Source organism: Chelonoidis abingdonii, chromosome 10 (genome assembly GCF_003597395.2).
Source record: "Chelonoidis abingdonii isolate Lonesome George chromosome 10, CheloAbing_2.0, whole genome shotgun sequence".
Lineage (NCBI taxonomy): Eukaryota > Metazoa > Chordata > Testudines > Testudinidae > Chelonoidis > Chelonoidis abingdonii.
This window is the reverse complement of record NC_133778.1, coordinates 21,807,712-21,829,869: the sequence shown is the minus strand read 5'-3', so window position 1 is coordinate 21,829,869 and position 22,158 is coordinate 21,807,712. Positions and strand designations below refer to the sequence as shown.

At 50.3% G+C, this 22,158-nt stretch overlaps 1 long non-coding RNA gene across 1 annotated transcript; it reads right to left on the bottom strand.

Annotated features, from left to right (window-relative positions):
• Positions 1-2,550: 2,550 nt before the first annotated feature.
• LOC142047353 (uncharacterized) lies at positions 2,551-22,078 on the bottom strand. The gene is made up of 3 exons (XR_012656598.1): positions 22,049-22,078; positions 20,705-20,876; positions 2,551-2,608 (listed from the first exon to the last, which is right to left on the bottom strand). It is a non-coding gene; the product is annotated as an uncharacterized LOC142047353 (long non-coding RNA).
• Positions 22,079-22,158: the final 80 nt, after the last annotated feature.

The following is a 22,158-nucleotide window of genomic DNA, read 5'->3' as shown; positions in this document are numbered from 1 at the left end:
GCAGTCTGTAGACTGCTGGTGAGGCTGCTCAAGCCCACCCAACCTCTAGGCTAGAGAGCCAAGTCACAACTCCCGTACTGCTATTTTTAACACTCCTGGTGTCCCACTTGCAGGAGTTTGCCTGCCTGGGCTGGGAGACTCACTTCCAGCTGCAGCGTAGCTAGATCTTTTCAGTGCAAAATGCAGAGCTTAATTCCCCATGATCCCACCTCTCATTCTAAGTCTGGATCTTCCCTGGATCTGCATTGCTCAAAAAGGTGCTGGAAAATCTACCTCCACCGCAGGAACTGAAATAACCAGCTGCACAAAGGAACTAGGAGTATTTTGTTTATGTAGCATGCTCATATTTTTCCCCACTGGAAATAAAACTGAGAGAGTCAGTTATAGAACATTTGTTCACATACAATACATACAATAATAATTTTTGGCTTACACAGACTACCAGTTAATATTTTGCATATCTACAGTGCCTTCTATCCAAGGATCTCAAAACTTATTATAAACAGGCTAAAGCATTTCCAGGACCAGAGCCTTAAACCTCACAAAGCCCTGTGAGGCAGGGGAGTATTGTCCTCATTTTGCAGATGGGGAACTGAAGCACAGCAGGGTTACACAATTTTGCCCAACTGTAAGTGAATAACACAGCAGAACACAGATCCAGCTTTGCAGCTGATGTCCATGTTGCCAATTTTTGCTAATTTTATCATGAGTCTTGCAATATGCGGTGTTTTTCTAAAGCTCCAGCTCCTGGAACCAAGTGATTACAATAACTCCTCACTCAAAGTCATCCTGGTTAACGTTGTTTCATTGCTGATCAATTAGAGAACATGCTCATTTAAAGTAGTGCAATGCTCCCTTATAACATTGTTTGGCAGCTGTCTGTTTTGTCCATTGCTTGCAGAAAGAGCAGCAAATTACGGCTAGCTGGTGGGGGCTTGGAACCAGCGTGGGCCTATGAGCTCCCCACTCCCCTAAGTTCCCCGTGTGGCAGCTGCCCAATTGCCCTATCAATTGCCAGACAGTTCAGCTGTTCCTCTCCCCACTGCCATGTGTTGCTCCTGCCCTCTGCCTTAGAGCTGCTCCTGGGAGCCTCCTGCTTGCTTTGGGGGAGCGGGAAGAACAGTGCTAATGTCAGGGTGTCCCCCTCCCCACTGCTGCTTTACCCCATCGACAGAGTGGGCAGGGCACGACAGGCCTCAGGACGGAGGGAGCTTGCTAGCAGCAGCTGCGATCTCAACTTGCAGATCTACTTAAAAGGGCAGTGTACTTAGAGTGAAGTCGCCATACTTACATGGGCAATGTGCATCATAGGGTGTACGTCTCTGTCTCCCTCTGCCATGCTGTCTCACCCCCCTCCATTCCTGCCACCTTGTAGAGTGTGAAGGTATATTAACGAGTTAACCCTTGAGGGCTCAGCTAAGTGCTAGTTCATCATTTAGCAGTAAGGTATTCCTAGGAAATATCCCACCCCCTTACTCCACCTCCTCAACTAAGCTTCACAGTCATCATTGCTGCGTACAGTATTAAATTGTTTGTTTAAAACTTATATTGTGTATACATATATATATAATATAATCTTTTGTCTGGCAAAAAAAATTCCCCTGGAACCTAACCCCCCATTTACATTAATTCTTACAGGGAAAATAGATTCACTTAGCATTGTTTCATTTAAAGTAGCATTTTTCAAGAAGATAACTACAACGTTAAAGGAGGAGTTACTGTATGTGAGAACCTCTGCCGTCCACGAAATAATTTCTAGCTGTGATGTACAGTTGCAGAGAAAGGCTTGAAAGAAACTGTGAACAAAGTGCACCCTAAAGGCTCAGAAACCAGGCAGCAACTAAAAAGGAAGGAGAGAGAGAGAGAGATTTTAAGCCACTGTCATAATTTTAGGAGCCTGACGTGATTTTTGAGTGGTTGGGGTTAGCAGTATGGTGCACGCCATACAACTAACACACATATTATAAACAGAGACAGGCTCTGGGCCATGCAGTTCAGATCTGGATCCAAAACCAAGTTTCCCCGAGTCCTGATAGCATTTGGGAGCCTCCCTCCTCTTACAATGACAAGGCTGCTGCGGCTGATTTCGGAGCCTGCATTTGGATGGGCGGAGCCTTGCTGTGGGGGTCGTTGTCCAACTGCAAAGGCCCAGTTCAGCGCTACGTCATGGCAGGGGTAGCCCCCAGTGTTGGAAGTTGGGAAGGGACCGCTGCACTCCCCGTGCAGGGATGGGAGCTGCGGCGCACCCTGCTGCTGCCCAGGGGGATACAGCCGGCCGATCCATGGAGGGCGAGTGTAGCAAGGGGAAGCTGGCCGGGGCCGGGCTGTTTTACCACGGCGCCACCTCTTCCCGTCCAGGGCTCTAGCTCCCACCTCCAGGGATAGCCAGGTCCTGCTCCCGATCGACGCCAACCTGCCAAGCGGAGGGACAATGTCTGAGCATAATCCACAGCCTCTTGCCTCCCTCCTCCGGCGGCGCCCACTTCGCTGACCTGGCCGGGATCCAGGCAGCACGTGGTTTTCCAGGGTGGGCATTTGCATCTTCACACGGCCTCCTGCACCTCTTTACTCCATCGACCGGCTGGGAATTCGCTGCTAAGCTAGAGACCTGTGGGGAAGACCGTGCGATCCGTCCATATACATGCAGCAAAATAGTTGATAGCAATAATATTGACCCGCCCTAGGGTGGGTTATTTCCCAGATCACTGGGGGACGTGAGTGCAAACTGGGTTCCCTTCCAACAAAGACTGTGCTGCTCCCATAGCAACATGATGTGCAGCTGGCCCTGCTACTTACCACTTACAAAAATGGAGGAGGAGCTTATGTTTTCTTCCTGCATTTTGCATGATGTATACATATCTGCCAGCCAGAAACAGGAAAATATGGATGGGCTTTTGAACTTAAATAAAATACACTGAGGTAGGAGAGCATTCTGGCAAGGCAAGCGTGGGAATATGCAAACACCAAGATTTTCAAAACGGGCATAAAGCTAGGTTCCTAAATTCATATTTAGGCATGTAAGGCCTCAAACCTGAAGCTATATCCATGTAGGCTGTTCTTTACCATGATACAAAACCCCACTGGCTTCAGTGGTGGTCTTTATGGGTGCAGGAGCCCACCTGTGCAGGGCTCTTTGCAGGAATAAGGCCCAGATACAGCAAACATGCATAGTATTCACAACAGTCAAGTTAAGCCTGCCTGTAAGTGTGTTGAATGAGGGCCTAAGTGGCCTGATTTCCAACATAAGTGGCTTGAGCATCCAGTAATTCCCATTGAAGTCATTTTTTTTAAATCAGGTCACTTAATTATGTGCCTAAATTTTAGGCACCTGTTTAAAAAAAACAAACTTGACATTTTGTATGACATTTTGTATGATCTATTCTACAGCCTTATCAATGTCTGGCCTTTCTAACATAGGGTAGCCAGAAACCAGTTACCCTGGTGACTATGCAGTCACACTAAATGCTAGTGACTAGATCATGCTAGATCAGGGGAAAAGTGTGCATATGCCACTTAAAGCTGTAGGCTCTTTGGAGCAGGGACTGTCTTTTTGTAATGTTGTGTGTACAGTGCCTAGCACAGTGGGGCCTCAGCATCTGATAAGCCTTAAGGGCTTCCAGCTCTACTGCAATACAAGTAATAGTTCATTGCTGTGTCTAGACTAAGGGCTTGGCTACACTTGGAGTTGTGCAGCGCTGGGAGTTACAGCCGTCTTCGTACAGCTGTGTAGGGACAGCGCTGCAGTGTGGTCACATTTGCAGATTTGCAGCGCTGTTGGGAGTGGTGCATTGTGGGCAGCTATCCCACAGAGCTCTGTCCTTTTGGCGCCGTGGGTTGTGGGAAGGGGATGGAGGATGCGAGTCATTGCGTCCTGTGCAACGCCCATGGTGCAACGCTTCATATCCCATCAGTCACTGTTTTTCCGTGCACGTTGGGGCGCCATCATGAGTCGCTCCCAATGGTTTGTGTGCAGTGCAATTCCTGTGGGAAATGGAGCCAAGCTGCTGAGGACTTTGCTGATCGAGTGTCGCAAGCACATCACGTTGGGCAGTTGAGTTATTCTCAGCTCCAAAGTGGCAGGGGAGAGTCTGACGATACAAGTCGCCTGATGCATTGCACTAAATGCTTGTGGCAGTAACAGACATGCTCAGCACCGTGGAACGCCGCCTTTGGGCTCAGAAACAAGCATGAGTGGTGGGATCGCATTGTCATGGAAGTCTGGGATGACGAGCGGTGGCTGCAGAACTTTCAGATGAGAAAAGCCACTTCATGGGACTGTGTGAGGAGCTCGCCCCACCTGCAGCGCAAGGAACAGAATTGAGAGCTGCTGCCAGTGGAGAAGCGGGTGGCTATGCAATCTGGAAGCTGGCAACTCCAGACAGCTACAATGGTCACGAACCAGTTGGAGTGGGAAAGTCGATCGTTGGATATGTGTGATGCAAGTTTGCAGGGCCATTAATCACATCCTGCTAAGAACCGTGACTCTGGGGAATGTGCAGGACATTCTGGATGGCTTTGCACAAATGGTTTCCCTAACTGTGGAGGGGCGATAGATGAGACGCATATTCCTGTTCAGGCACCACCCACTAGCATGCCAAGTACATTAATCGAAGAGGTATTCTCTATGGTTCTCAGGCGCTTGTGGACACCGTGGTGGTTTCATTGACATTTACACAGGCTGGCCTGGAAAGGTGCTATGATGCACGCATGTTTCGGAACAGTGGCCTGTTCGGAAAGCTGCAGGCCGGGATTTTTTCCAGACCGGAACATCACGGTAGAGGATGTTGAAATGCCATTATTGTGATCCTTGGAGACTCGTTTACCCCGTTAATGCCTTGGCTCATGAACCTATACAGGAAGCTTGACAGGAGAAGGACTGGTTCAACTACAGGCTGAGCCAGTTGCCGAATGACTGTGGAGTGTGCTTTGGGCCGTTAAAAGGGCGCTGGGTTTCTTTAGGGAAGCTAGACTTGGGGAAAGCAGCATTCCTGCGGTTATATCCGGTGCTGTACCCTCCATAATATTTGTGAAGGGAAGGGTGAACATTCATGTCAGGAAGGACCTCCGAGGTTCAACACAGTGTGAGGCTGATTGCACAGCCAGAGAGGCGGTCTACTAGATGAGGCAGCACAGGCACAGATTAGGGAGATGCGTGGAGGGAGTGAATGTGAGGCTGCAAGCAACAGTAATGTGGTGCCTTGCCAGGAGTGAGTGCAATGGTTACATGATTTGCTGCTGTTTTTCTTGGGGTAGGTATCTTTTCACTTCTGCAAACTAATAAACTGTTTTAACGCCAGAGAAATCTTTATTGCAAGAAAAAGTCAAAGGGCAGGGGGGTAGGGTGCTGAACTTAGAAGGGCATATGTGCTGGAGCGCGTGCAATGACTGCTCACTTTCAGGATGAAAAGCTGCATGGTGATGGGGGTTAGTGAGAGGGTAAGGGCATAGTTCCAGGGCTGGGTGGGTGAACGTTCAGGTGTTGGGCAGCTGGTGGTGTAAGACTGGAATGCGGAGAAGGGGTTTGAGCTGACATGGGGGACAAGGAGAGAGTTTGATGGGCGACGGGGGGCGTACAGTAGCTCTGCCTGCTGGCTACAAGTGACTGGTCAGTCCCATTTGGTTGCGCTCAGGCAGGCTTATTAAGCTGCTTTGTGCTTTCCTTCTTAGCAATTCTTTTCCCTTGCTTTCTCTATTCTCAGTGTTGCATTTTCTCTCTCCATCCTGCAGCTTCTTCTTCTCTCTGGCAGACTGGATCATAACTGCTTTCACTACTTTCTTTGCTTTTTCGTGGCTTTTTCCTCAGGTTTGTAGCTTTTCAGCAGTCTGTGATAAGGCAAGTCATTTCTAGCAGTAGTTCAAGGCCAGCATTAAAAAAAAGACAAAATTGAAAATTTAACAGAAAGGCAAGGCATGTTGTAAATAACAGTGAAGTGATTGGCTCATTTAGCATATTTCATCATACAAACCACGAGAGAGCCCACAGCTAGCGGAAGACTGGGGAGTAACGGGAGAGAGTGCGGAGTATTAATCCTGGAGCGATCTCGCTGCTGCTGCCATCTAGGAGGGGAACTGATTGGTTCAGGCTGCATTGGGGTTTTCTGGCATTGGGGAAAGCGAGAGTGCGGGGAGATGCAGTCACACATCTACATTCCACAGGATCAATCCTGGAAGATATATGCTGCGGGTTACCTGGAAGCAAGGGAGAGTCTGCCTCCAGCAATGCGGATTCCCCCCCCCCCCCGCCCCTGGGCCTGATGCAGCTTGCCTGTGTGCAGCAATGCCCCACCCCTCGAGCAGGGCACAGTGGCGCAGACTGCCGTTAGCCCTGATGGGAACAGCAGGACCTAATGTGGCTCTCCTATGAACTGGGCAAGCGACATTGCCCATTAGCGTGACTAGAACTTTTGAAGAGCTTATCAGAGGCCAATACGGGCGACGTGATAGACCACTACATCAGTGGGCTATCCACATTCTAGGCATCATGCATGCAGCCTAACCCCTCCTCTCCCTAAACATTTCCTCCTGAATATAAAAGCTGCTTACCAGGACCGCTCCTCTGCTGTCTTCCCCAACAAGTCCAGCTTCCTGGACTGCTAGCTCCCTTGGCTTTAGAAGAAGCTCCTGGCTGCATGCCTCCGGGACCCGGGGTGTCTCCCACCCAGTACCGCTCACTCCGGTTTTTCCCCAACCACCACGTCCCTCTCTCTCCTGCGCGTGAATCTGTTCATGCGTGGCTCAGATTGGGCAGTAGGGGTCACCAAGTAGCGCATCACGCCTGTAAAAACGGCAGTCAGGGGGGGCAGCACCTGAGCAGCGGGTCCTCGGGGCTTTGCAATAGGCACTCCGCAGCTCCTTTACTTTAACCCTGCACTGCGCCGCATCCCAGTCATGGCCCCTTTCCATCATGGCCTTTGATATCTGCCCATAGGTATCGTAATTCCTACAGCTGGAGTGCAGCTGTGGCTGCACAGCTTCCTCTCCTCAAACACTGATGAGGTCCATCAACTCTCCTTTGCTCCATGCTAAGGCTTGTTTGGAGCGTGGAGGCATGGTCACTGATTGATTGCACTCCACACCTGGCTGAGCAAACGAAGGGGATTTTTAAAATTCCTGGGGCATTTAAAGGGCGGGTCACCTGAGGCCAGGGCAGTAAAGTGTGAACTGATGAGCAGAGTGGCTGAACAGGTATTCTGGGATACCTCCTAATACCCTGGAGGCTAATTACAGAGCTTTTGGTGGCCACACTTGACGGGGAGCGCTGCATCACCAGCGCTGCAATCGTTATACCCCAAGCAGACCAGGTGTACAGCCAGCGCTGCTGCCAGGGAGTTGCAGCGCTGGATGTGCCTTGCAGGTGTGGATGGTTACTAACTTGCAGTGCTGTAAACCCACCACCAGCGCTGCAACTCTCCAGTGTAGCCAAGCCCTAAGGCTTTAAAAAAAAATTCCCACCATTGCTGTAGCTCCAGTGCAAGTCCACCAGCGTTAGCAGCGGCAGGACGGAAGCACTAGTGTAAATCAGCTTGCGAACTTTTTATCACCATATCAAGTTAAAATGTCAAGGGCCACTCACACCCTGTCTACACCACTGCTCCCACCTATTGTAACCCACAACGGGGGAGGGGGAGTTAAAGATCTCCCTGTGTTGATCCACAGAAGAAGAGTTGCTACCGAGCCTTAGCTAAAGCTGTGGGAATTCATGATTTTAGCTCTATAGGTTCCTCAGTTGTATCCCCATATGGAGGGCCAAGAGGGTAGCTGTTATGCTGGTACCTGTAAGCCTGCATTGGAGCTTGCAGCAACAGTGTGAGATTTTAAGGAAAAGCTTAGTGTCAGAAGTGAAAGTAAGCCAATACGGTCCGGTACGGTGTACCAGCAAGAGCCAGTACACCGTGCCAGACCGCACCAGCTTCTGCGGACAGGATTTAAAGAGCTCAGAGCTTCCGCAGCTACGGGCAGCCCAGAACCCTTTAAATCCCAGCCATGACTCCGGCGGCTGGGCTGGAGCCAGGATTTAAAGGGCTCTGGGCTCCCCGCAGCAGCAGGAGCTCTGGGCCCTTTAAATCCCAGCACCAGCCTGGCAAAGTTTGGGGTTCCTCACGGCAGCCAGAGCCCCGGGCCCTTTAATTTGCCCCTGAGCCCCAGGGGACTCCCAGCCACCTCTTCAGCTGGGAGCCCCTGCTTAATTTAAAGGCCTTGGGGCTCCCAGCCACAGCCAGTGCCCCAGGGCCTTTAAATCTTGAGATCCCCCGCCTCTCCTGAATGAGGCCATGCCCCCCTGGACTTTGGCAGTACAGGTGAGTCCTGTAAGTTACTTTCACCCCTGCTTAGTGTAAACAAGGTCAAAGAGAAAGTGAGAAAGCTCTGGGTGGGGAAGTATGTGTGCACTTGAGCACATTAAGAATCAACGCAATAAGAAACAGTGGATCTGATCTTTGGATCTGCCCAAGCTGTGCTTGGTGTGGGACGCACAGGGCAAAGGTGGTAGTGTGTCACCTTTATACTCTCTTGGTCCCTGAGGCTACTAAAGACTAGTATAACTTGCCTAAGGCATGCTTTAACTTGCATCAGCAGCTGATATCCCCTGAAGAGTTATTTTATCAGCCAGGGAATGCTGGAGCACAAAGTGCGATAGCCTTTCCTCCTCCCTTCCTGCCTAAGATAGCCCTATGGTATGGGCTGTGTGGGGAGGCATAGAGCCAGCTACTGAGAACCAGCCCTATTACAAATCTCCTAGTGGTGCTGCTTAAATTAAGCTGTTAAATTTAGAAGTAAAGAGCTTGCTTGTCTGTTCCACCAATCTTAGCCTTCTAAGATCCTACTTTATAAAGCTATAATAATCAGATGGATGGTATGGTAAACATGATTCAAACAACACTGCACAGCACCATCTTGTGGTGATCAGACAGTTCATCTTTTCTTCTAAGTTTGACGTTTCCATTTTAGTTTGTCATGTCAAAGAATTTTCACATTAAGAAATTGTGATGTTTCTGAGGAAAGTTTAAAAATGAAGAGATTTCCAGTGTAAGTGCACTATAAATCTCAAAACAGAAAAGGCACAGTGTTGTGTTAAAAGTATGTTTTATAAACCTATGTTTCTTATAGCAATTTAGACCAAAACTGAAATATATATATAAAAACATACTTTCCATCATTTATACTGTTTGCTCACTCCTAATTTCATTCAACACATCCATTATCAGTTTTGTGTTTCTTTCTTTCTAAATCAGATTTCTGGCCCAGAGGGAGTGAAAGTTCTTAAAAGGCATTATATGGCTCCTGTACCTGTAATTAAAAGAACTGTAGCTGTAGGATAAGTGAGAAGCATTTTCTAAAAAGGGAACAGGAAACATGCAAATAGATAGAACTATCTAAAGCAGTGGTTCTCAAACTTTTTTTTTCCGTAGACCACTTGAAAATTGCTGAGGGTCTAGGAGGACCACTTAATGATCTTTCCAAATGTTGTTTGTACAGTTAGTTAACTATTGTACAGTGCTTTAGATAAAAGTGCTATATTAAAAAAATAGTAATAATTAATTTTTTTTGTTCTACAAATAAAAGCATACAATTCATTTTAATACATTTCTAATGCAATGGATGTGCCCTCTCTCCCCCATCGTGACAGCTCCTGAGCTGAGGCTGGGAAGGAGGGCTGTCTCTCCCTGGTAGCAGGGCCGGCTCCAGGCCAAAGCGCGCCAAGCGTGTGCTTGGGGTGGTACGCCACAGGGAGGCGCTCTGCCAGTTGCTGGGAGGGCAGCAGGCGACACCCCCGTGGCAGCTACACCAGAGCCGTGGGACCATCGGACCCTCCGCAGAAACGCCTGCAGCAGGTCCACCGGAGCCGCGGGACCAGCTGACTGTCCGCAGAAACGCCTGCGGGAGGTCCACTGGAGCCCCGGGACCGGCGAGCGGCAGAGCGCCCCCCGCGGCGTGCCGCCGTGTTTGGGGCGGCGAAATTGCTAGAGCCGGCCCTGCCTGGCAGCCGCCGCCTGGAGCTGGAGAAAGTTGCCATTTCCTCTGGCTGCCACAGCCCTGCACATCCCAAATTCCCCCCAGCCCCTCTTCTCACCCCACTGCCATTCCCACCTACCCCTATCCCCACAAGGCCATCACCTCACCTTACATATGCAGCTTCTCCAGGGTCCAGGCACTTAATTAGTGGAGCCATGCCTGCACGGCTCCACTAATTAAGTGAGTGACCCTTCATTCTCTTGTGTTCGGCCATCCAGGCACGCACCTTAGAGGGAACTATCCGCAGACCAGTTTGAGAACCTCTGATCTGAAGCGAGGAACTTGCAGCAATAGCTGATGGGCTCCCAAAGAGTTATTTTATTAGTCAGGGATGCTGGAGCACAGAGGTGCTATAGGCTTGCCTCCTCCTTTGACTCCCTCCGGCAGTCAAAGCTGGAGGTAGGAGAGTTTCCAAAAAGGAAGAAAATGGAGTTGTTGAGAAAAATTCCAAGAACCCTGGAAAAGAGAACACAAGCTCAATTGCTAGTGTTAGAACAATGGAGGAGGCAAGCCTATAGCACCTCTGTGCTCCAGCATTCCCTGGCTTGAAACCCTGAATGTTGCCTTACCTAATTTATCTGCATTTGAAGAAGTGGCATTCCTTGCTGGTGCTTAACCTGCTCTTTTTACAGTAATGGTTATTGTTTCATTATGGTACATTTTCTTTTCTGCAATGCAACTACTTTGTATTTAGTTTAAGTGTTTTTAAAAGTATTCCTCCAAGTGTAATAACACAGTTACCATATGTTATCTTTAATTTTTTGTCATATTTCCAGGGATTGCATGCAAGTACAGCAGAAGTGGAATCACTTACCTCTAAAAATCAGTTCACATTTTTCAATGGGGAATAATTAATCACCCAGATCCAAATAACGGGCCAAATCATGCCATCGGTTATTAAGTGGAGCTTCCCATTGAAATGAATAGAGATTCACAGTATGGTCCAATGGAATTAGACTGTCTAGTTTTTCTAGAACAGCAATATTTTTAACAGACTATGCCTGGGCCCTGCAGACTTTCAGAAGAGACTAGAGTCCTAAGTAAGGCTTATCTGTCTTTCTCTCCTCATGCACTTCTATCTATTTCCACAATAGGTAGAACTATCTTCATTCTGGAGACTCCTACCATCATAATTTTAATATATAAAAGGATCCTTACTGTTTTAGTGTTTGATATTAAAAATGTTATATATTAAACATGAAAACAGCAAGGATCCTTTTCAAAAGCTAATGTGTAATGGCCAGGATCAACCAAGATACTACTTCACACTTGGATTCCCTGATCCCATCAAGATGGAGAGAACAATATGTGCCTTAAAAAATGTTCTAATGACAGCTGTTCTCAAACAATCTTTCAACACTGTTGGCGCTTCACAGTCATATAAGGAAGTTAGATTAAAAAAAAAAAAAAAACAAACTATGGTGCATGTGGAATCTTATTCCACACAGTAGCTGAAGTTGAATTAGGAATGCATAGCCCTGCTTTATTCTGTAGTCTATTCACATGTGGGACTCATATCCCATGGAGCCTTGCTACATTTAATACACATAAGTGTGCATTAAATGAAAAAGTCTTGTCTCTCTATTGGAAAAGCACTATAGAAAGTAATAGGGATGAAACCAATAATGTTCTGTATACATTTAATAGGGTTCTCTATATATGACTATGGAACCTATAAGAAAATATACTTGCTATTCTGTTCTACAGGTTATATTTTTAGCCACTATGGAATTCTTCAACAGGGGTTTATCTGTTAAATTCTACCAGAAGGTAGGGGGAAAAAAACACAAACACACATGCCACTGGAAAGGTTATCATTTCATCAAATTATATAGTATATTTCCTTAAGTGCTCACTGAGCACCCATCTTGTGTAGGACACTGTTCTGCTATAGAAAGTAGTTTTATATTACGGAATGTCTTGTTTTTGTTTAAAAAACACAACAGATTTCATACAAAAAGTGGATGAAAAGAAAATTAAGATCCTGATCCTGTTTTCAGTGGGCATCCTTGCTGAGGTAGGTATCAGCCATGTAGCTCCAGTTGCAGGATCATGGTCTACACATTCAAACTGAAGCATTCCAAAATCAAGAAATTATGAAGTTAAAATTACTTGCGCAACCTTAACTCTGTCACCTTGCATGTATGCATTTACAGGAGTCCTTAACTACATAATCACATTCTTGTTCCTCCAGGTCTCAGATCACATTTAGTGTGCTATGAATGACCCAGGGGTGCACTCACTGAATAGTGAAAATAAATATAGTTCAGTTGCCTCATTCACTGTGAACCATGCAACCTGCACATTGACTGAGGCACAGATCCTGAAGAAATAGTAGTATGTGATCACATAACTAAAGATTGTATTAAAATGCATAAGCAAAAGAGGCCAATGTAAAGGTTAGTAGGCAACCTTAAATTTGGCATCTCCTGACTTCTGACGACTTCATTCTGCAACCTTAATGTAGAATAATATGATTTTACACAAGGAGTTTAAATATATCTTGTTATAATGGTCAAGGTCCTTTTCTCCTTAAATCTGCCATTAGCACACGGTATTTTGCCAAATTTTCTGAGAAAGGTTACCACAGAATCAAAAATAACTGGTTTATTAGTAGCTGTTGTATGTTATGGTTGTTGTGCTTGAGTTGACTTTTCTTATTGATATTTAGCCTAAACAATTATTTTGTTAGGTTGCTATCCACAAATATGGATTTTATAATTATAATTAAGGCTACGTGTATTTTTAGTAAAAGTCATGGACAGGTCACAGGCAGTAAACAAAAATTCACAGCCTCTGACCTGTCCATAACTTGTAGTATAAACTCCTGACTAAATCTTGGATGGGAGCCGGGGGGAGGAGCGGGGGCGGGTGGCCTAGGAGTGCTGTGGGTGCTCAGGGGGACATCCTTGGGGCCGCTGCCACAGGTGCTGAGTGGGCAGCCTTGGAACCCCGCTGGTGCTTGGTGGGGGGTTGGTGAGGCTGGCAGATTCCCTACCTGGCCTGCACCTCCCCAGAAGTGGTGACATCCCCCTCTGCTCCTAGGCAGAAGTGTGGCCAGGAAACTCTGCATGCTGCCTCCATCCTGAGTGCCAGCTCCCACTGGCCAGGAACCATGGCCAATGGGAGCTGCGGGCAGTGTGTTCAGGAGAAGACAGTACACAAAGCCCCCTGGCTGCGCTTCCGCCTAGGAATGTCTCTGCTTCCAGGGAGCCACCCCAAGGTAAGCACCACCCAGAGTCCTCACCCCCCCTCCTGCGCCCTAGCCCTCTCCCACACCCAAACTTCTGCTGCTACTGGAGGAGAGGGCATGGTGGCCCAAGACTGCCCTAGCAGCAATCGATGCGGCTGACCCAGGAGCTGGCTGAGCTGCTCAGTCAGGCCTGGGGCCAGCTGCACCAGCTGCTACAGAAGTCCTGGAAAGTCACGGAATCTGCAACTTCTGTGACAAACTCACAGCCTTAATTATAAGTGAACATGCGTGGAGTGGCCACACGTATTATAATACTTAACTTAGTTCCTGCAGCCAGACATCCAAACTCTTCTTCCATAACTCTGCCTACCTCTGTCATCATAGTTTACGCTTGCCTTGATCCTGATTTTGCTGGAAAAACTTAATTCACTCATTAGGAACCAATTCTGCAAACCTTTGGTCATGTGAGTAGTCCCACAGACTTCAATGGGGCTAGTCATGTAAGAATTACCCAGGAGTGTGGCATTTGCAGGATCGACCTAATCACTTCCTCTCTGCATGTCAATCCCCTCTATTATAATATTTTCAAAATCTTCATTCACAAAACTTAAGGAGCAGAAAAAAAATCCAATCCAAAACACACACATCTGGACTACTCTGTCATTCAAAGAATTAATGCCATTTCACCCCCGGAGAGTTCTATTTGTCTCAGAGCCTAGTTCAAAACTGATTTGGAAATCTCTCACTCCACCTATAGATCAGCCATGATAATGATGATTCCAGAACAAGGATGCACAGCAATTTCTTCTGTTCTAAGCCTTGAGGTGAAAAGTACTGCATTATTTTCGTCTAGGAAACGTCTTAACCTTTTAAACCTTTATCAGAACAGATCTTGCACCAGCTTTCTATGTGTAATGGCCACAGAGTAAGGACAATATTGTAATCCTACTGTGTCTTTATTTCTTTGAATGAGTGTTGGTAGATAAGCATTTCATAATGTTGCGGTTCAATGAAAAGCCATGGCCTTAAGGTTATTATCAATTTCCACTGTATTTGGAAGAATCCTAAAAGCTAATTCTCTCTTTCCTTTAACTTTCCTCTTCTAGTCAGACATACTGTTTCATGCAAAACCTTAGGCACTGCAGCACCTGGATGTAGCCCTTGCAAATAGGGGGAGAAGAGTTGATGTGACAATTCCTAATGACACCTTAGAAATTCACCAGTCTTCCAGTGGATACAGTATGAAAAATATATACCTTGTAAACAAATCAAATAGTTTAACCTTTGATAATGGAACTCTTAGTAATCAATATACAGAAATTTTAGAGACCACATAGACTTATTCTTCATACAGAAAAGTGTGAATGGCAGGTAATATTGTTTCACTCTTGGCAGACAGCAGAGTAAATCAATAAGCAATCAATACCTTCTCTAATGGTTACTTTGACCTAACGTGATTCTAAAGTTATGTAAGTGATCCATAACTGGAAAAACTATGCAATGCAAAAATTCAGTACCAGAAGATTATACAGAATAATAAATAACCAAAATAATTTATGAAAATACAACTTCAAATATAAACTGAAATAGAGTTGTAGGATATCTTTATTTAGCTCTGATAAAGCTTGATTAAAGGATGACAGACACACCAATAAACATTCAATCAGCAGAAACTACCTATTTCTAGGCTCCTTTGAGTTAACAGAAGGCAGCCTTCATACACCTAGCCTGCATCCAGGAGCAGTGCCAGAGTTTCTGGCGCCCTCGGCAGAATTCGAGGGCAGCATTTTGTGTGCGCCTCACGGGGCGCGCGGGAGCTTCCGGTTCCGCTCCCATCACGCCGCCGAAGGACCATCCGCCAAAATGCCGCAGACGACGGCAGCATTCATTGAGCTGCTCAATTGCCTGCCGCTGTTTTCCACGGCATGTTGGCAGAAGGTCCTTCTTCTGCAGCGCGATGGGAGCGAAAACAGAAGCTCCCGTGCGCCCCATGGGGAGCGCATAAAATGCCGCTCCCTGGATCCTGGTGCCCTAGGCGATCGCCTAGGGTTGCCTAATGGAAGCGCCAGCCCTGCCTGTATCTACTTACTTATATGTATCTCATCACCATAGCATTTTATCCACACAATATTTTTGTGATATAGGGAAATTATTATTCCATTTTACAGATGAGAAACTGAGGCACAGGGTAACCGAAGTTACTACAATACTACAGGAATGCTATGGCAGACACAAAAATGAACCTAGACTACAAAGTCCTAGCCCTATGCACTAGATAACCCATCCTCCCACCACTTACTCCAGAAGAGATAATGAAATATGTACTGTAGTTTACAGGTCTGGATTTATTATTATCTGTGTACAATACTTTATATTTCACTTAAACAGCAACAGAAAAACTAAATGCTAAATCCACTCTACTTAGAAAATAATAATGTAGTGTGATGGGGCAAGGCCAGATGGCTACAGTAAAGTACTGAGAAACAGGTATGTTAGCCTATTGGCATCCCAGGGGGTGGGCGGGCTTCGCCCGCCCACTTCTAAAGGACCTCCCCCCTGCCTAAGGGGAGGATCCACAGGTCTAGAACACCAAGTGATTCCGGGGGACAACAAATGAAAAAAACAGGATCAGGAGTGAGGTCAGAGGGCTAAACTAAGGGAACCGGATGGGGAAACCGAGCAGAGAACCCCGGACAACGCCCACTGCTCCTCAAAGGCGTCAAAGGAGCCCAGTGATTGCCGCCCAGAGGAACTCCGCCCGGATGCCGTGAAAGACGGAGGAACGGAAATAGGCCTACAGTCGCAGAAAATCCCGTCGGCAACCTCCTCTCCTGGTGTTGTAGCTGGCTAGTTTGCCAGGGCCAAGAAGGAGTTGAGAAGGAGAGATCCCGCGACTTCGTCGGGGCCACCGGATGGGAAGTGCGCTAGATAAAAGGTTGAGGGAAAAGTGCAACCAAGAAACGCAAAAAGATATTCAGGAGGAGCGGCGGAACAGGGGGCTGCAACCTGGCGCACTCAAGTAAAACGTGCGCCAAGTCTCCTCACGCCACAGAAAGGCAGGTGTCGGGGGACAGGGCCTGGAACCGCCGCAGTACACACCCTGCCCAACGCCCATGAATGGAGCTGCCAACTAACATCCAGCGGGACCGCTGGGGACCAGGGCAGAGTACAATAGCTGGCCTAAATAGGGGGACAATTCTCACCCCTCGAAGGGTGCAGGAGGTCCCGCCATTTGATATCAGGGCGGCGGATTCTCAGGGGTGAGAAGTGAAGGGTGTGGAGCACGAGCGGGTAACCAGATGCTTTCCGTGGCGCGTCTGGCAACAGAACCGGACTGCAACATCGTGCAGCCGCTTGCAGACTGAAAGGGTGAGGGGGCGATTGGGTCCACGGGGGCAGGGCCTATAAAAATGTCCAAGTGGGGCCGGGGTGGTGAACGTGGCGGGTGTTTAAGCCTCTCGCAGGACCCGGTCAAGAGTAAGCCCTGAGCAAGCAGGCAGCAAAGCGCCCTCACGCTCCTGAAGTACGTGCCTGGGATATTGAAGTCTGGAGAGCCCATGTTCGCCGGCGATTGCGTCAGGGGAATCCAGCAATCTCCCCCGGTCGTAGTCAGGAGGCTCCGACCCTGGTGACTTCCGCAGGTGACCACCTCCGCGCAACCGCGGGGGCCAGCTCCTACACAATTCCCAGCTTCGTGTGCAGGTGGCGCAGGGCCCGCGAGGAGGTCCGGCCCCCACGGTGGGCGCCACGGACCTGTCGCAAAAAAGAGCTCCAGGTCGGAGGAGGCCTTGTAGAAGACCAGCAGCCCGAGAGGTTCTCGCGGAAAGACCTCTCGGTATGGAGGTAAAAGAGCTGCCGGTCATATCGGAGCCCTCGAAGCAGCGGAGGAAGGCGTGCGGCCACAGTTACGCTCCACGCCGGACTACCCGCAATACAGGGAGCCTGCAGGCCCTGGAGCGCGGAAGACACGGACCTGAGTGCGAAGGCACTTCACCTCTGCCCCTGGGGGAAGGGGGCAGGGGCCTGGAGGACCCCTGCAGAGACCCAGTGCGTCCTGCCAAAAGAAACTCCAGAATCATCGTCCGGAGGTTGGTCAGGAAATCCGGGCCGGACCAGGGGTGTTGAGCCGGTACTAGAAGAGCATGGACAGGACCTAGTTGAAATTAAGGCACCAGTGCCCTCCCCGAAGGGGGAGAGGCACCGATGAGTTAGTTCCCGTCCATTTCGGAGCCGCCCCCGCACCCAGCTTGCCTTCCAAACCGGCGTGGCAGTTCTTACCGGCGGAGACGGATGCGTGGCAGAAGAGGTAACGCTGAGAATAGAGCAGCGGACCCAGCGCTCCACACGGATGGCCTGAAGCGCGGGTGGGAGGGAGCTCGCCTGCACTCGGTCCCCTGACCACCAGGCCAGATTGCTCTTGACCAGTTAACCGGGCAGAGGCAGGCCGCCGAGTACCGAGCAGCCTGGGCAAGCCGTCACCCGCGCCAGAGTCGCCCGGGTTCCTGGACCACGAGTAAGCACATCGTCACGTACGCCAACAGGACCAGCTCGCAGCTCCGGCTCCGAGCACCAACCCCGTCAACTCATCGCGGAGGAGACGAGGAAGGGGCTCAATCGCCAGGGTGTACAGCTGGCCGAATAGGCGGGCACCCCTGCCGCCTCCCGCCGAAGCTGACGGCTCGGTCAGAGGTCCAGTTTCAGAGCTGACCAGATGCACATCCAGCACCTGGAGAAAGAGTCCCACAAAACGGGGTCCGAAGCCGAACGCTCGCAGCAAGTACCCAGGAGGATACCCGTGATCACATCCCTGTCAACGCCTTCTCCTGATCAGGGACAAGGGGCAAACGCAGACCATTCCCTACACCTTATTCCAGAAGTCCCGGACCAGATACAAGTTATCAAAGATAGTGCGGCCCGGGAGCGGTGTAGGTCATGGTCTGGATGGACCACGTCCGCCGCACGGACCTAGACGCAAGCGAGATAGCCTTTGCAATGATTTTTTTTTTTTTTTTTTCTGTAGTCCGTGCTGAGGAGCGCGGATGGGACGCCAATTCCGTTAAGTCGCGGAGGTCCCCCCCTTTTGGGCAATAAGGCGAGCACGGCTTCGCACTGCACGAAAGAAGAGAGGGAGGACCCGCTCTGCAAAGACTCGGCCCAGACGGTGACTCCAGGTCTGGGCCGAGAACGTCCCCAAACACGCGGTAGCAACTCCACGGTCAGCCCGTCCATGCGGAGATTTATTGGTGGGCAATGCGACGGAGGGCTTTGAGAACTCGGGCCAGAGTGAGAGGCAGCTCTAGCCGGGTCCCGGTCGCCCGTGCCCGCCGTCGGGAGCCCGTCCAAGAAAGTACTCTGAGCGTTAGGAGGCATTGGTCGGTATCCGGGGAGAAAGGGCCGCGTAGAAGGCCCCTGGCCCTCCGCACGATCTCCGCCGGGTCCGTGAGTGGGTGCCGTCCTCCGCCAGGAGGCAGGGTGAACGTGTTTCTTGGCCCCCTCCTTTTCTCCAGGGCGTAGAAACATCGGGAGCCGCGGTCCATCTCCGAGGAGGCGGATGCGGGATCGAACAAAAAGGTGCACCCCGGCCGATGGTCCCCGAGGCTCGGCACTCCTCCCCGCTTCTCTCGAAGGCGCTCGCAAGGGATGGATCTTGGGGCTGGCGGCCAGACGCCTCTCCAGCTTCCAAGACCTCCCGCTCCAGCTTGCTCTATGGCCGCATCCCTCCGACCGGCTGGCGCCCCGGGTGTAGTCACGGTCAGAAGAGCCGGGCGCGCACTCCATCCCCAGATCCCACCGACCGCCATGCCGAGGAAAAGGCGCACCGCTTGCCCTTCGCCGCAGGCAGCCAGAACTACCCGAAGGACGCCACGAAGCCCTGCATACTCAGCAAACTTTATTTAAAGTGCCAATAGGCCGGCCCCGCACTCTTCCGCGCAGAGAGAGGCTGTCACGGTGGCAAGGACGATGAATCCGAAAAAGGGGGCCGGCCCGAACGCCGGAGGAGTGGGCCCGTAAAAGTGGAAGACGTGAACAGATAAATGCGGTCCAACAGGGAGCGGCACGACCGATGGCCTCCACCTGACGAAGGTGAAAGTCCTCACGACGTCGTCCAGGTATGGTGGTCGCGCCAGACGTCCACCCAGGGAGTGGCGTTCGACAATCTCCGCGAGGACGGCCGCGGCGGCCGGACATGCTCGGTCCCAGCGGTCCCGTTCCTCAAGCAAGGTGGGGTATTAAAGTCCCCTCCCAGGACCAGGCACTCACGAGGATCCAGGGAGCCGGGAAGGGACGACGCGCCTGCTGATAAAAAGCAAAACTCTCCGGGCCCGCCGATTGTCGGGGCATAAACATTGACGAGATTGACTACAAGCCCCGCCATGCGGACCCGGAGGTGCAGCAGGCGGCCCGAGCACAGCCTCAGCGACCCCCAGCACCTCGGGGCCGTAGGTCGGGGGAGAACAAGGTCGCCACCCCGGCCGCGCAAACCGAGAAGTGGCTAAAGTAGGCCTCGTTCCCCCACTCCAGCCGCCAGCTAGCTTCAGCGGCCGGATCCGTATGGGTCTCCTGCAGGAAAATCACAGAGTAACCCCCCTCCCGGAGGTAGGAGAGCACCTGGTTCCTGTGGAGACCCATCCTACAGCGCCGGGTGTTTAACGTAGCAAAGATGATCTGTGTCATGAGGAGGGCTGGGGGGGATCCTCGCCAGCAGACACGCCCACAGCCTCCGGCAGGCCGCGAGAAAAGAACTTGTGTATGGATGTAAAGCAGTTTGTGCCAAAGAAACTAAATTACAGTAAAAAAAAACCCCCAAAAAAAACAAACAAAAACCCCTCTCCTGTATACACAAGCCCCAAAATGCATATGGATGGTGCAAATATACATGGATTGTGAACTCGGGAAGAGAGGCAGAATCTACCACCAGTCCAGGCCCCAGAACAGCCACTCCATGGCTACTACTTCAACCTATGGGCTGAAGTAGCCCACCGTAAGTGAGAGCATCTAGCCAGTGGATCTACTTGCCCAACTCTCTAAAAAATCCTCTGTGCTATCCTGTCACCACTACCACCCCACTCAAACACAGAGAAGCCTGTTCTATGCCTTCCATGCCCCAGAAGGGAAAATTTGTCTGTAAGAGTCCTCAAAAGGCCAGGTTGCCTAGTGATTAGCACACCCAGTTTCCAGTGCCATACCTCCCAGAAGAAAAGGTCTTCAGTCTAGTTCCTAACTTTTGCATGTGGCTTAGCTCCACATCAGGGTTTTCAACATCTTTACCCTCTCCTTACTAGAAGTGTGTGTGGAAATGAGGCTTGTCCCCCATCTGCAACAAGAACAGTTAGCAGGGGAGCCCATGCCCTCCCACTCCACCAGGCTCTGACTCAGAGTCCTATGAGAAACAGTGTCAGGCACTCTGGCACGCCCCCAGAGCTGCCTCTTTGGATCACTTCCTACTGTCTCCCCCTACAGCTTGCAAGCCCAACATGAGACAGAAAAAGATAAGTGAACCTTCAGCCCTAATCAGCCTCAGCAGGCAGTCTTTGTCCTCATAAGGGAGGCTTCTTCAGGAGCCCTCAGGATAAATAGGTCAATCTTCCTCCCTCATCTCAGCTGAGTTGCTCCCTTCTAAATGTCATCTCCATTTGGTGCATGCTCTGCAGGTTTGGATGGCTGGAGCTACCTGAGATGAGTATCAGAGGAGTAGCCGTGTTAGTCTGGATCTGTAAAAGCAGCAAAGAATCCTGTGGCATCTTATAGACTAACGGACGTTTTGGAGCATGAGCTTTCGTGGGTGAATACCCACTTCGTCAGATGCATGTGCATGCACTGAGATGAGTACTGTCCTTTAATCCTTTTGGGCCAGTGTGGGGTTTGGCCATCCCATTACATTGTCCTCTATTAATTTAATAAATTTCAAAATGTCTTAGGCTAGGTGGAGGCTCCTAATGGCCACACATTGTCAGCACACAGCCCCCTCTCCTATCAGCCACCCAGAAAGGAAGCAAACCTCCAACAATCAAATTAGCCCAATACCATGATTTTTCCAACAGTGGGGATGCAGAAGCAGACATTCCCCAATTCTGCCTCCTTGTGGCTGGACAAATCTCAGTATTGGGATAAATTTCAGGATTTCCATGCAGTCTTTGAAATCGTGATTCACACAGGGGCTGATCACAACTGCACCCACCCTGAGCGCCGACCCTGCCAACTGCGGCCAATGGGAGCTGCAGGGGCAGTGCCTGTAGGCAGTGGTGTGCAGAGACCACTCCAGCCCCCTGCCTAGGAGCTGCTGCCAGAGAGGGGTGCAGGCTGCTTTCGGGAGCCGCCCAAGGAAAGCACTGCAACCCTCACCCTCTCCCACACTCAACCCCCGGCCCCAGCCCAGCCCTCACACCCTCCCTCCCAGAGCCCCACCCCTGCCCCCGACCAGAGCTCACACCCAACTCCCTCCTTCAGAGCCCAACCCCTGCCCCCCCCACCAGAGCTCAACACCCAAATCCTCCCAGAGCCGACCTGCCCCCCAGACCAGCTCACACCAAACTCCCTCCCAGAGCCCGACCCTGCCCCCCAGACCAGAGCTCACACCCAAACTTCCCTCCAGAGCGCGACCCCTGCCCCCCAGACCAGAGCTCAACCCAACTCCCTCCAGAGCCCGACCCCTGCCCCCCGACCAGAGCTCACCAACCCAAACTCCCTCCAGAGTCTGGGCAGGAGGGGGAAGGTCGGACCCGTTCGGGGCAGCTGGCCCCAGGGAGACCGGGTACCCTCTGGGCTTAGCTGCCTCCCATCTTCCCCCTCCTGCGCTGCCTGCAGGGTCAGCAACGGGCAGTTATCCCGCACTGCGCATTTTACTTGTACTGCCGCATCCCTTACGAGGGAGCCACGTTAGGCCTGTTGCAAAAGTCTGGGACATGCGAACAGGACCAGGTGCGCATTGCGTATCGCCACTTTCCTCAGCCCTT